Source organism: Thalassophryne amazonica, chromosome 22 (assembly GCF_902500255.1).
Source record: "Thalassophryne amazonica chromosome 22, fThaAma1.1, whole genome shotgun sequence".
In the NCBI taxonomy this organism is placed as follows: Eukaryota; Metazoa; Chordata; class Actinopteri; order Batrachoidiformes; family Batrachoididae; genus Thalassophryne; species Thalassophryne amazonica.
In genome coordinates this window covers 32,823,845-32,839,172 of record NC_047124.1, presented here as the reverse complement: position 1 = coordinate 32,839,172, position 15,328 = coordinate 32,823,845, and the positions used below count along the sequence as shown (strand labels likewise).

At 47.5% G+C, this 15,328-nt stretch overlaps 1 protein-coding gene and 1 long non-coding RNA gene across 2 annotated transcripts in view; one reads left to right on the top strand and one right to left on the bottom strand.

Moving 5' to 3' along the window:
- Nucleotides 1–14,329, bottom strand: part of nrf1 (nuclear respiratory factor 1) — a 76,855-nt gene extending 62,526 nt beyond the window's left edge. The window contains exon 1 of the mRNA XM_034163941.1: nucleotides 14,233–14,329. The gene's annotated coding sequence lies outside the window, so the exon portion shown is untranslated. The remainder of the gene's footprint in view (nucleotides 1–14,232) is intronic.
- Nucleotides 1–15,328, top strand: part of LOC117504477 — a 757,689-nt gene that overhangs the window by 129,120 nt on the left and 613,241 nt on the right. The gene's annotated exons all lie outside the window — the stretch shown is intronic.

The window sequence follows — 15,328 nt, the reverse complement described above, 5'->3', positions numbered from 1 at the left end:
AGGCAGGACATGTTCCAACTTGTCCTTAAGGCTTTCAACAGAGGTGTTTTTCCTGTGGCGGAGCGTCGCGGCGGCTGCGTCCCGACGCGCGGACCCGTCCGCACATCTTTCATTAAAAAAATCTCCTTTAACAGTGGAATATCCGGATAAAATGCTGAAACCGACTTCTTCTGAAACTTCTCTGTTCTCTCACGACGTCCTGGATCAATAGAGCCTGAAATGTGGAGGTTTTCAGCTTGAACAGGCTGATGACGCCGCCTGAGAGCGCTGCGCGACGTCTCGCACCGTGAAAAGTCCTTAAAGCGACAGAATCACCTCAAAATCTCTCATCAGCCGTTAAAATTTTCACTGAAAACCAGCTTAATTTTTCGAACCGTGTCCACTTCGATGTGTCTCACAGGTTTAGAAAAAATTTTGATCAAACAACGCGCCAGTCTCTCAGCAACTTCTCAGACAAAGGAATTCCGACGAGGGGCTGGACGACTCCTCCCACAAGGCGTGCTCACAGGCGAATGACGTCACCGACAGGCGTGGAAAAACTCACGCATGCTCACGAGGGTTCAAGCATGTCTGACGTAAAAACATATGAATGAAATCCATATAGTTTTTGAAAAAAATAAAAAGGACCGTAACTTTATTGACAGCCCTTGTATATGACATATTGTGTTGAGTCATGGGGAAACACTTACAAATCAAATACCAATCCAATATTCCTTTTGCAAAAACGAGCCATACGAATCATCTGCAATAAACAATATCGTGAACCAACTCATTCTCTATTTGTGTCTTTAAATTTATTAAAATTCATTGATTTGGTCGATTACATTACAATTCAAACTTTATTTCGAGCGAAAAACCAAGCCTTACCGAGACATGTCCAGAGTCTGTTCCGATTGAGGGAATCCAGATATAGTTTAAGAGGTTGTGCAATTTTTATGAAACCACCAGTAAGAACAAATGTAAAGGGTTTTTGTGTGTCTGTGGTTGGGGTGAGGAAATGGAACAAATGTTCAACAGAGGTTAGAATGAGTAGTACCTTAGTAAGATTTAAGAAACTACTCAAAAAGGACATCATGTCTAAGTATCATAAAGAAGCAAATATAATTTGATTTATATGGAATGTTCAATTTATAAGTGGGACTTATTGTATATTTGAATGTGTGGGTATGTATATGCGTATGTAGATATATAGATATGGGTAGGTGTATATGTATATAAGTGACTGTGTATATGTATGTATATATTTATGTTTGTAAAGTATATACGTATGTATATAGGTATATATGGCACAGCCCAAGCAGAGGGTCACCCCCAAGAGCCTGGTCTGCTTGAGGTTTCTTCCTTATAGGGAGTTTTTCCTCACCACAGTTGCCTAGTGCTTGCTCTGGGGGTTGGTAAGGTTAGTCCTTACTGGCGTAAAGTGCCTTGATTCGACTTTCTTGTGATCTGGTACTATATAAATATAATTATAAGTGAATAGTATATTGATGTGTATGTCTGTGTGTCGACATGTAGTAGTGAATTTATATTTATGTAAATATGACTGATTAGAATTGTTGGACTTGTACTAGCAGGGGTGGGCGCTAATAAGCTTTGCTTCAGCCCACACCCTTTCGGACTCACTAGTTTTGTCTGTGTTTGTTTGTGGAATTGTTCATTTTTTTCTATTTGAATATTTTATGTGCCGAATAAAAAACTTTGTCACTTTAAAAAAAAAAAAAAAATGTCATTTATAGGAGCTCTGAGGGGCATTTTCACCACTGAATATCAGATTTAATGGGTATTTTTCCACACAGAGAGCACAATTTTAAAGGGTTATTCTGAGGTTCGCAGGCAGAAATATGCACAATCTGTATGATTCCAGGAGCTTTGATCAATTCATTTTTATGTTGACATATTAGATGCAAGGCAGGGGTGGTGGCCAAGTGGTTAGTGTGCTTGATTTCCATGTGCTTAGTTTTGCATCAACATTTGGCACCATTTTCTGAACCAAACATTGACGGCATTAATCAGCAGCTTAACTGATAATGAAAATAACTGTTATTGGCAGCATAAGGAAATATGTTTGAATATAATTTGGTGTCTCAGAGTCAGGAAGAGGCAAAGCTGTGTGCAAGATTTTCTTCCATATGATTTTATTTGACTGCCTTTTTAATTTCTGACACGTCAGGAAGGGCATCCGGTGTAAAACACGTGCCAAATACCAATGTTGATCTGGCTGTAGCTGCTGTGGCAAGCCAGAACAAATGGGAACAGCCAAAATGACAACAAAATATGATAGGATTAAAAAATAATTATAAAACAAATACGCTATGTGAAAATATTTCATTGTTTAAAAATTACAACCTAAATTGTCATCGTATAAACTGGATATTCACACTCACCAGACAAAAGCAAAAGTCCCAATGCTTTCAAATAGTTTTCCATGTAATAAACACCGTATATAATAGATTTTGTATAACGGATTTTTGCTCACATCGGACAAAATATCTCATCCTACTGCAATGCATTTTCACAAAAAAAAACACGCGCATATACCGGACAGAGCAGTCTGGACTCGAACAGTCGCAACAGAGGTATGAAATGACGTTCATCACTGACACTGTTGTGTGGGCCGCTGAAGAGGAGGTACTGCTGGCACACCACCACCAGAGGGCGGCCTGCTTGGAGTGCGGGCTCCAAGCACGAGAGGGCGCCAGACCCAGAAGAAGTGACAGCTGTCACTCATCCTCTGCACCAGCTGTCACTCGTTCATCATCACCACCATAAAAGCCGGACTGCAACTCCACCTCCCCGCCGAGAAATCGACTACCATTACCCAGGTAATTTCTCTGTGAACTTAAGACCGTATATCTGTCTAAACTCTTCTTTGCAGCCGTTTTCCTGTCGGTGAGACTCGTCTGTGGAGGTGGCGTTTGAGGTGTTCAGCGACGGCTTCGCAACACCTCCCACCCAGATAAGTGCTCAAACAGGAGCTGCCCGAGTGTGTGCTTGGAGGTGGAGGCGCTTCCTCCCTCGTAAACTGTGGATTTACTGAGTGTGCGGACTCACACTCACTCATCATATTTCTGCTTTCTGCCAGCAGTACCAGGGTCGACAGCCGAAGACAGAGACCACCTGGGGACTCGGGACTTGGCGGCTCCGGTGTTCTTCAGACCGTTGGTGGTGGAAGCCGTGTGGGACGCAGCTTCTCTCTCGTCGGGGGTCTTCTATCTTCGAGCCTGCCCACACGTCACCTGGTGTTAAATTGACTGTGCAGATTACAGAACGTTTCGTTGTGTATTATCGCAACATTAAATTGTTACCTTTTTGGCTTATTCATTGTCCGTTCATTTGCGCCCCCTGTTGTGGGTCCGTGCTACGACACCTTCCCAACAGGATTTCTCGGCCATCGTCATGGATTCCGAGGGGCGTCAACCCGAGCTTGAACGGACAATGGAAGAGCCAGGAGCGCAGGCGTCAGCGGGAGGCGTGTTGAGTGAGCTGCAGCATATCTTAACCGCCTTCACGGCTCGGTTAGATTTAGTGACCGAGCAGAATGTCCTCCTTAATCGGAGGGTGGAGGCTCTCACCGCCAGGGTGGAAGCGCGCGATCAGGGCGCTGCTGCAGCCACTCCTCTGGCTGGTCCTGGGCCTGTATCAGACGTTCCACTGGTCGTTCAACGAACCCCCCCACCGTCCCCTGAAGCATACATAAGCCCTCCAGAACCGTACGGGGGCTGTGTCAAGATGTGCGCGGACTTCCTCATGCAGTGTTCGCTCGTCTTTTCACAGCGCCCTGTCATGTACGCATCAGACGCTAGCCGGGTGGCTTATGTTATTAATTTGCTTCAAGGAGAGGCACGCGCATGGGCTACGGCGCTTTGGGAGCAGAATTCACGGCTCCTAACGTCTTATGCTAGGTTTGTACGGGAGTTCAAACAAGTTTTTGACCATCCCAACAGAGGCGAGACCGCTTCGAACGTGCTGCTGTCGATGAGACAGGGGCGCTGTAGTGCAGCCGAGTATGCAGTCGACTTCCACATCGCGGCAGCGAGGTCCGGCTGGAATAACGTTGCGCTCTGCGCCGCCTTTGTAAATGGACTGTCCCCGGTCCTTAAGGAGCACCTACTGGCTAAGGAGGAACCGCAGGATTTTGACGGGGTTGTCGATTTAGTTATACGCTTAGACAACCGTTTAAACGAGCATCGTCGGGAGCAGGCCGGGGGGCGTGACCAGGCACAAGCCGTCCCTCCCCCTTCCGGTTCCGACAAGGTGACGTCGTCCCCACGCTTCACTGCCAGAGAGCTCCGTGTGGCTACAGCTCCCCCTGCTGAGGAGGCTATGGACACGAGCAGGGCCAAATTAAGATCAAATATCAGACAAAGGAGGCTGGCCCGCGGGGAGTGTTTTGTCTGCGGCTCTTGCGAGCACATGCAGAAGGACTGCCCCCAAACGGTCAAACTACAACGCCCGTCCTTAGAAACTGGGCTAAGGGGGGCCATAACACGCACGCGGGAAAACCCCGCAAATCTGCACGAATCCCAGTAACAATCCTTTGTGGGGATTTAACCCTTCACGCCCCAGCACTGGTAGACACGGGGTCTGAAGGGAATCTGCTGGACAGCAGATGGGTAAAGGAAGTAGGGCTCCCTCTGGTGGCTCTGCCGGCACCATTGCGGGTGCGAGCACTAGATGGCACCCTGCTTCCATTAATAACACATCAGACACAACCAGTGACTTTGGTTGTGTCTGGGAATCACAGGGAGGAGATAGTGTTCCATGTAACACCTTCTACCTCCCGAGTGATTTTGGGCTTTCCATGGATGGTGAAGCACAATCCCCGGATAGATTGGCCGTCCGGGGTAGTCACGCAGTGGAGCAAAACCTGCCACCGGGAGTGTTTAGGATCCTCGGTCCCTCCCGGCACTACGGCTAATGAGGAGGTCAAAGTCCCCCCCAATCTATCGGCGGTGCCAAAGGAGTACCATGATCTTGCTGACGTTTTCAGCAAAGATCTGGCGCTCACTCTTCCCCCGCACCGACCGTATGATTGTGCCATCGATTTGGTCCCGGGCGCTGAGTACCCGTCCAGTAGGTTGTACAACCTCTTACGTCCGGAACGCGAATCAATGGAGACCTACATCCAGGACTCCTTAGCTGCCGGGCTGATCCGGAACTCCACCTCCCCGATGGGTGCTGGTTTCTTTTTTGTGGGTAAAAAAGACGGCGGACTCCGTCCATGCATTGATTACAGAGGGCTGAACGAGATCACGGTTCGCAACCGATACCCGTTACCTCTGTTGGATTCAGTGCCTGCATGGAGCCCAAATTTTCACTAAATTGGATCTTAGAAACGCGTACCACCTGGTTCGGATCCGGAAGGGAGACGAATGGAAGACGGCATTCAACACCCCGTTAGGTCATTTTGAGTACCTGGTCATGCCGTTCGGCCTCACTAACGCCCCCGCGACGTTCCAAGCTTTGGTAAATGACGTCTTGCGGGACTTCCTGTATCGGTTCGTCTTCGTATATCTGGACGATATACTCATCTTTTCCCCGGACCCTGAGACCCATGTCCAGCATGTACATCAGGTCCTACAGCGGTTGTTGGAGAACCGGCTGTTTGTGAAGGGCGAGAAGTGCAAGTTCCACCGCACTTCTTTGTCCTTCCTGGGGTTCATCATCGCCTCCAACTCCGTCGCCCCTGATCCGGCTAAGGTTGCGGCGGTGAGAGATTGGCCCCAACCAACAAGCCGCAGGAAACTACAGCAGTTCCTAGGCTTTGCAAATTTCTACAGGAGGTTCATTAAAGGTTACAGTCAGGTAGTTAGCCCCCTGACTGCCCTGACCTCCACCAAGGTCCCCCTCGCCTGGTCGGATCGGTGCGAAGCCGCGTTCCAGGAGTTGAAACGCCGGTTCTCGACTGCACCAGTTCTGGTGCAGCCTGATCCTGATCGCCAGTACATAGTAGAAGTGGACGCCTCTGACTCAGGGATAGGAGCCGCGCTGTCCCAGAGCGTGGAGGCTGATAAGGTTCTCCATCCTTGTGCCTTTTATTCCCGGAGGTTGACCCCCGCTGAACGGAACTATGACGTCGGCAATCGGGAACTTCTTGCGGTGAAGGAGGCTCTTGAAGAGTGGAGACACCTGCTGGAGGGGGCATCGTTGCCCTTCACGGTTTTCACGGACCATCGGAACCTGGAGTACATCCGGACCGCCAAGCGGCTGAACCCCAGGCAAGCCTGCTGGTCTCTGTTCTTCGGGCGCTTTGACTTCCAGATCACGTATCGCCGTGGGACCAAGAACCAAAAACCAGATGCATTGTCCTGGGTGCACGAAGAAGCCAAAGCGGGGCTGTCGAACCCCACCGAGACCATCATCCCCGAGTCCACTGTCGTGGCCACCCTCACCTGGGACGTGGAGAAGACCGTCCGGGAGGCCCTGACAAGGAGCCCGGACCCGGGGATTGGCCCCAAGAACCGACTGTACATCCCACCAGAGGCAAGAGCTGCCATATTGGACTTCTGTCACGGGTCCAAGCTGTCCTGTCATCCCGGAGTGCGTAGGACCGTGGCAGTAGTCCAGCAGCGCTTCTGGTGGGCGTCCCTGGAAACCGACGTCCGGGACTACGTCCAGGCCTGTACCATCTGCGCCAGGGGCAAGGCAGACCATCGGAGGACGACGGGCCTCCTCCAACCCCTGCCAGTGCCTCATCGCCCCTGGTCTCACATCGGCCTGGATTTCATCACGGGCCTCCCGCCGTCCCAGGGCAACACCGTGATTCTCACGATAGTGGACCGGTTCTCCAAGGCGGCCCACTTCGTGGCCCTCCCGAAGCTCCCGACGGCCCAGGAGACGGCAGACCTCCTGGTCCACCACGTCATGCGGCTGCATGGGATACCATCGGACGTTGTATCAAATCGTGGTCCCCAGTTCTCTTCACAGGTGTGGAAGAGTTTCTGCAAGGAGCTGGGGGCCACCGTGAGTCTCTCGTCCGGGTACCACCCCCAGACCAACGGCCAGGCAGAGCGGGCCAACCAGGAGTTGGAGCAGGCCCTTCGGTGTGTCACCTCCGCGCATCCGGCGGCCTGGAGTCACCATCTGGCCTGGATCGAGTATGCCCACAACAGCCAAGTTTCGTCTGCTACCGGCCTCTCCCCTTTTGAGGCATGTTTGGGGTACCAGCCCCCATTGTTCCCGCTGGTGGAGGGAGAGGTCGGTGTGCCCTCGGTCCAGGCCCACCTCAGGAGGTGCCGCCGGCGTTCCGCGGCCCCCACATACCAGCCCGGGCAGGAGGTGTGGCTCTCGACCAAGGACATCCCTTTGTGTGTCGATTCCCCAAAGCTGAAAGACAGATTCATTGGACCTTTCAAAATCCTCAAGATCATCAACCCGGCCGCAGTGAAGCTTCAACTCCCGGCTTCACTGCGGATTCACCCTGTCTTTCATGTTTTCCGTCTCAAACCACACCACACCTCGCACCTCTGTACTCCGGGACCTACGCCGCCTCCTGCCCGGCTCATTGACAGGGAGCCTGCCTGGACAGTCCGCAGGCTCCTGGACGTCCGTCGTAAGGGCCGGGGTTTCCAATATCTGGTGGACTGGGAGGGGTATGGACCTGAAGAACGCTCCTGGGTGAAGAGGAGCTTCATCCTGGACCCGGCCCTCCTGGCCAAGTTCTACGCAAGACATCCGGACAAGCCTGGTCGGACGCCAGGAGGCGCCCGTTGAGGGGGGGGTCCTGTTGTGTGGGCCGCTGAAGAGGAGGTACTGCTGGCCCACCACCACCAGAGGGCGCCCTGCTTGGAGTGCGGGCTCCAAGCACGAGAGGGCGCCAGACCCAGAAGAAGTGACAGCTGTCACTCATCCTCTGCACCAGCTGTCACTCGTTCATCATCACCACCATAAAAGCCGGACTGCAACTCCACCTCCCCGCCGAGAAATCGACTACCATTACCCAGGTAATTTCTCTGTGAACTTAAGACCGTATATCTGTCTAAACTCTTCTTTGCAGCCGTTTTCCTGTCGGTGAGATTCGTCTGTGGAGGTGGCGTTTGAGGTGTTCAGCGACGGCTTCGCAACACCTCCCACCCAGATAAGTGCTCAAACAGGAGCTGCCCGAGTGTGTGCTTGGAGGTGGAGGCGCTTCCTCCCTCGTAAACTGTGGATTTACTGAGTGTGCGGACTCACACTCACTCATCATATTTCTGCTTTCTGCCAGCAGTACCAGGGTCGGCAGCCGAAGACAGAGGCCACCTGGGGACTCGGGACTTGGCGGCTCCGGTGTTCTTCAGACCGTTGGTGGTGGAAGCCGTGTGGGACGCAGCTTCTCTCTCGTCGGGGGTCTTCTATCTTCGAGCCTGCCCACACGTCACCTGGTGTTAAATTGACTGTGCAGATTACAGAACGTTTCGTTGTGTATTATCGCAACATTAAATTGTTACCTTTTTGGCTTATTCATTGTCCGTTCATTTGCGCCCCCTGTTGTGGGTCCGTGCTACGACACCTTCCCAACAGACACTCGCCAATTTGAGGAAAGCGGGTACTGTATTGAGCGCCTTGGGGCAACTGTTTGTTGTGATTTGGCGCTATATAAGAAACAAGTTGATTGATTGATTGATTGTATTTCCGTGATTAAAAAAACGAGCATTTATTTTTTCAAACCGTCCTCAGACCCGGAACTTAAATGAGGCAGGCTGTAATAAATGCTGTTTGCTGCCTGCACTGTAATATGGTGTTAATTTTCACACATATCCCTGGGTGCAGTGAACCAAAGATAACCGCTTTAGAACACAGCCCTCTGTGCGGCTGCGAACACTCTCGGGAGCCTAACGTGCACCTGCTAAATAACTGAGACCACAAAGAGCTGTGATTTGTTACTTTTACGTTTTCCTTCTCCCGTTATATATTAAAAGTTTTGCAGTGTGCACACCGATGACATTTCGATCATGGATCAAATACGTTTGGCAGAAAAGCCCGCAAATATGACCAACTTTACAACATGGAATCAGAAAAAGACACTCAAATGACCCACAATTCATGAAGGAAATTGTACATACAGTATTGTTGGTTTGGAGGTTGATAATTGTACAAAGACGTGGACCTCATTGAGGGACAAATTAATCCAGAAAAAGCCACTGTTCCTGCTGTAAATTGCATAAAGACGCGATGGAGAACTTTAAAAGGGTAACATGCACGTCAATGTCATTGCATCGCCATGGAAATGTGATCTTTATAATGCACATAATGTCCGGCACTTATTTAAGGCCAGAGTTTTTTTTTCAGACGAACTTTTGACCCGGTCATTAAATGAGGCAGGTCCCGCTTCAAGGTCAGGCTTTTAATCAAGGAAATAAATAAGCCTAATTGGTGCTGGGGATTCCCTGTAAATCTTTCAGTGCCTCCTACAACAAAACCATTACATACATATAACCAGGGCTTAATCTGAGGGGGAGCAAGCCGGAGCGCGCTCCGGAACCTCGGACGCGCGCTCCGGAACCTCGGACGCGCGCTCCGGAACCTCTGACGTTGGCTCTGCCAGCTATACTGGATCCGATGATCCGCCACCTCTCTTGACTAACAAAATATTTTTTAAAAAATCACCGCGATTGCTCTCACTGCCACTCATACCACCCTCCTGTCTGCTGTGCGGAATTGCACCAAATCTGGCAACAGGTCCAGAGGCTACGCTCGCTGTTTTGATCCGGATGTTGACCGTAGCCGCAGAGCTCCATGGCCACCGAGAGAGGACTTGGATTCTTTGCGGGTCCCGCATCCGTACCCCCGGAGGCAGTGAGCAAAGGGAGAGCCGCGCATTGTGTTCTGCGTGTGTCTGTTTATAATGTTCTCGCACAGAAGAAAAAAGAGTGTTTACACAAGAGAGAAAAGTGAGAAAATGTTAATGCCTGTTTGAGAAAAGTGTGTAGTGAGGGGTTTTACAGCCTTAAAACATCTATAATAATTGTAAAAAATAGCGCTGGCTACTTCGCGGATTTCGTTTATCAAGGTTTATTTTTAGAACGTAACTCCTGCGATAAACGAGGGACGACTGTCCATCATTAAACAGGAATTTGTACTCTATCCGGATTTGGTGTGACTAGTGTTATTAGGCCTACAATACATGCCCAGTTTATTTTTATTTTCGGTGTGGCGCACAGCGTTGTTCGCAAGCCCCCCTTATATATATATATATATATATATATATATATATATATATATATATATATATATATATATATATGTAATTGACTTGTCAGAAAATAAGCAATAGACTAATAAAAAATTAATCAAAAAGCAAAAAAAAACAACAATAGATTAACAGATTACAAAAATAATCATAGTTGCAGATCTTGTTGACAATCTATAATCTTTGGATTACAGAAGTGCAATTTTGACTGAACAATTTACTAGTGTAATATTTAAGATACTTTGAGGACTCATTTGAGGACAGATTTGGGGGCAACAATAAATAAATAACACAATTGAAATATCCCTTTTGCAAATACAGTAAAATTTGCATATAATGGATTCAGGTGGACCAGCGAATTTTGTCCATTATAATTGAAATCCATTATATGTATAAAAAGGACTAAATCCATTATATGTATAATATAGACACTCTGTTATATGTATAAAATGGACCTTAAAATCTTAAGCCTGATTTATGCTGCTGCAACTCAGTAGCTCAGTGGCTATGCAATGACATTGACATGAGTGTGACCCTTTGAAAGTTGTCTGTTGTGTCCTTATGCAATTTGCCAGAGGAACAACTGCTTTTTCTGGATTATTTTGTCCCTCAATGACTCCACCTCTTTATGCAATCAACCTCCAAACCAACGATATGGTATGTACATTTTCCCTCCATGAATTGTGGGTCATTTGAGCATCTTTTTATGACTCCTTGTTGGAAAGTTGTTCATATTTACGGATTTTTCTGCCAAACGTGTTTGATCCATGATAGAAATGCAATCGGTGTGTGCACTGCACAAACTTTATGATGAAAAATATGATGGTAAATGGACTGCATTTATGTAGTGCTTTCCATCTGCATCAGACACTCAAAGCGCTTTAAAATAATGCCTCACATTCACCCCGATGTTAGGGTGCTGCCATACAAGGCGCTCACTACACAATGGAAGCAACAAGGGGATTAAGGACCTTGCTCAAGGGCCCTTAGTGATTTTCTGGTCAGGCTGGGATTTGAACCAAGGATCCTCTTGTCTTAAGCCCATCACTTAACCAGTAGACCATCACCTCCCCATGATGAAAAATATGGGAGAGGAAGGAGTGAAAACATAAAAATTACAAATCATAGCCTTTGCGGACTCAGTTGTTTAGCAGGTGCATGTCAGGCTCCACAGAGGGTTCGCAGCCAGGCAGCGAGCTATATGATCTAAAGTGGTTTGGCTACTCACACCCAGGGATATGTGTGAAACTTAACATCATATTACAGCGCAGGCAGCAAGCATCAGTTTTTTTTAATAATCACTAGCCTTGAATTACACCCTGCCTCGTTTAGGACCCATGTCTGAGCAGTTTGAAAAAATAAAAGGTGGGGCTTTTAATCAAGAAAATACGGTACCCACTTTCCTCGAATCAGCGAGTGTCAGTGATGAACTTCATTTCATACCTCTGTTACTGGGCACGACTAGACTGCTCTGTCCGGTATAGGCGAAGGGTTTTGAATAAAAATGAATTGTGACTGGACAGGACATTTTGTCTGATGTGTGTGAAAATCTGCTATACAAAATCCGTTATACACAGTGTTTATTACATGGAAAACCATTCAAAAGCATTGGGACTTTTGCTTTTGTCCAGTGAGTGCAAATATCCATACATATTTATACAATGACGACTTAGGTGGGTTCTACTGTATTAAAAATACTTTTTTCACAGTATGCAGTGATTATGGAGACATGCCATGTTTTTTTAGTTTTTTTTTGTAAAGCCCCGGTCACAACCCACCGTGCGTTTTTTTTCGCCGTACGTTTTCTGCGGATGCCACGGCCACTACGTTTTTGTGAAAACGTACGGAGGCAATAGCAAGAGGAGGGAGGGAGTACGTTCAACGCACGTCTCTAGGAGCGTAACGATAAAGAGAGATGACAATAAAGCAGTGTGTGTGTGTTGGGGGGGGGGGGGTCGCTTTTCTTTTTTTATGAGCGGGACCGGAGCGGCAGGCGTTTTTCGACGTCGGCGATGCATGAGCATGTCCAGCCTGCAGCGGTCAGTTGTATGTGTTTACTTGCCTCGAAAAGTTAAAGCTAGTTATCAGACTGAAGCTGTGGAGTGTGTGTTGCTGACGTTTGGAAATAAAGTCCAAGTTCAAGTGAGAAGCTGCGTTGTGCATGCAAGTCTGTCAGCCTCCAAATCCGTACTGCCTACGTACGGATTTGGTTAAATCAATAGTAATTGAATGAAAATGTGCTGCTTTGAATCCGTACTGAGGCAGTGCTCACATGCGTCATCTGTACTGCTGGTGAATCCGCAGTGAAAGTTCTGCATGCACTAAAACCTCTACGGCGTGTCTGCGTGCTCCTAAATTCGTACTGAGGCAGTACTTATGACGTACGGATTTAGCCCACGTTTTTGCAAGTAAACTGCACGCATGTGCAAGTACGGCGGGTTGTGACCACGGCTTATATATTTGTTTATGGGGTGGCTGAGGACACTTTAGTCCACCCTTTGCCTCCACCCATATATGAGGTCTGTCAATAAAGTATAGGTCCTTTTTATTTTTTTCAAAAACTATATGGATTTCATTCATATGTTTTTACGTCAGACATGCTTGAACCCTCGTGCGCATGCGTGAGTTTTTCCACGCCTGTCGGTGACGTCGTATGGCCTGTGAGCACTCCTTGTGGGAGGAGTCGTCCAGCCGCTCGTCGGAATTCCTTTGTCGGAGAAGTTGTTGAGAGACTGGTGCTTTGTTTGATCAAAATTTTTTCTAAACCTGTGAGGCACATCGAAGTGGACACGGTTCGAAAAATTCAGCTGGTTTTCGGTGAAAATTTTAACGGCTGATGAGAGATTTTGAGGTGATACTGTTGCTTTAAAGACTTCCCACGGAGTGGGACGTCGCTCAGCGCTCCCAGGCGCCGTCGTCAGCCTGTTTCAAGCTGAAAACCTCCACATTTCAGGCTCTATTGATCCAGGACGTCGTGAGAGAACAGAGAAGTTTCAGAAGAAGTCGGTTTCAGCATTTTATCCGGATATTCCACTGTTAAAGGAGGTTTTTTTAATGAAAGACGTGTGGACGGATTGCAGCGTCGGCTCGCAGCCGCCGCGACGCTCCGCCACAGGAAAAACACCTCTGTTGGAAGCGTTAAGGACAAGTTGGAACATGCCCAGCTGTTAAACAATTTCTCATATACTCACTCCACTGAAAGCCATCCCACAAGGAGTGCTCACAGGCGAATGACATCACCGACAGGCGTGGAAAAAGTCACGCATGCGCACGAGGGTTCAAGCATGTCTGACGTAAAAACATATGAATGAAATCCATATAGTTTTTGAAAAAAATAAAAAAACCCTATACTTTATTGACAGCCCTCCTAGTTTTAAAGTAGCTGACATATATTATTTATTCAATGTGCTCTGTCCCATACAAGTTATGACAATTACCCTTTATTAGACACTTAACCAGTAATTACATCCAAGAATAATTTCATCCACACTACGAGTATAACCTCTTATGTATATTTTTAACCCTTTTTGCATTCAGTCGTGTTTATTTGTATATTTCCAGTAACATGTACGAGACGTGATATACAACACTGCGGGAAAATTCTCCACCGAGTGACTTTATTAGTTAATCTGGGCGAAGCTAAGCTAGCAATGTCCTACATTTGGCTTTAGCTAGCTTTGCTAATCATTTTGTCGGAGCTCATTTTTACATCACCAACAGACTGGAAATAACCCTAAATCCGCTCAGGTAAACGCCATTAAAATCCAAATATGCACACAGACCAATGTGCACTGACAGGTAGCGCCAGAAAACGCCGCAGCTAACGTTTAAACGTACAAAAAACGAGAAAGCGGCGCCGACAGGCCTCCGCTCTTCTACTGTTTGAGCTTGTTGTCGACAGACGTCTATAAGATGATCGAACCCGCAATAACACCGCATCACGGACAACCCCGATGCCACCGATGTACAAACAAACGGCATCTTTCACGCCAGCGCTGCCGGGTTCGATGAATGCGGCTGCGCCGGGGCTGAAATACATGGAGATTGCGCGGTAGGGCACTAACCTCAGAGCGGCTGCGCTACTTCGGGCCTGCGCCGTACAGCGATGGAGCGGAGCTCTAATGGACGACGGCGGGGAGGCAGCGGCCAACGCTGATGCCTTCAGGTGTCGCCCGGAAATCGCAGCTTCCACCCTCACGCTGCTGGTGAACCATTACCAAGGTCAAAATCACAACAGTCTGACGTAAAAATAAATTTAAAACAACTTACATAAATTAAACAGATTAAGTATTTAATTGATATGGTTAAAACTGTTCTGGGCCCACTTTCATGGACCAGTACTCAGGGAGATATATATTTAATCTTTATTTAACCAGGTTAGTCCCATTGAGATCGAGATCTCTTTTACAAGGGAGACCTGGACAATTCTAAAGTTTCCAATCCACCTAACCTTCTTGTCTTTGGATGTGGGAGGAAACCAGACCACCTGGAGGAGATGCCACAGAGAAAGGCGACAGGTGGGAATCGATCCCATGACCTTCTTGCTGTGAGGCAACACTGCAAACCACTAATCCACCATGCTGCCACCCTCCACTATTGAAAAGCATTTTTCTTTATTTGCCTCTCACATCACTGGAAGTTCCTCACCATCTCACCATGTAATTTATATCCTTCAAACTTTTTTCATTAAAATAGTTCTGGGGAGCATTAGCATGGCTAAAACCCTTCAGCTTCAGGGGGCTTCACCCCCAGACCCCACCCCCCCAACCCTCTTAAGAAAGGTTTAGTCTAGAGGTATACAATACTGGGAATTTTGGTATTGATCGCCGATATCGATACCGATACTTTTTCAACTTTGAACTTAAGTTTGTAAGTTAGATTAACTCTTGATCAACTCTAACTTACAAACTTAATTTCAAACAAATTAATTCATTCACGTTTTACCAATTGTAACACTTTTTAAAGTTGGTTCTTTTTTCAGTGTGCCTTTGGTAAAGTCAAGGCTTTGAACTGGTTTGTGGAACGAAAATGAAACCAAAAACTTTACATTTTTTATGTTCTGGAAAAGACCGTTTATTTAAAATAATGGTAACCAGTTCGTATTATTATTTTTTCATTCTTGAACGATTTCTATTTAAAATGACCCAGTGCGGCGGATGT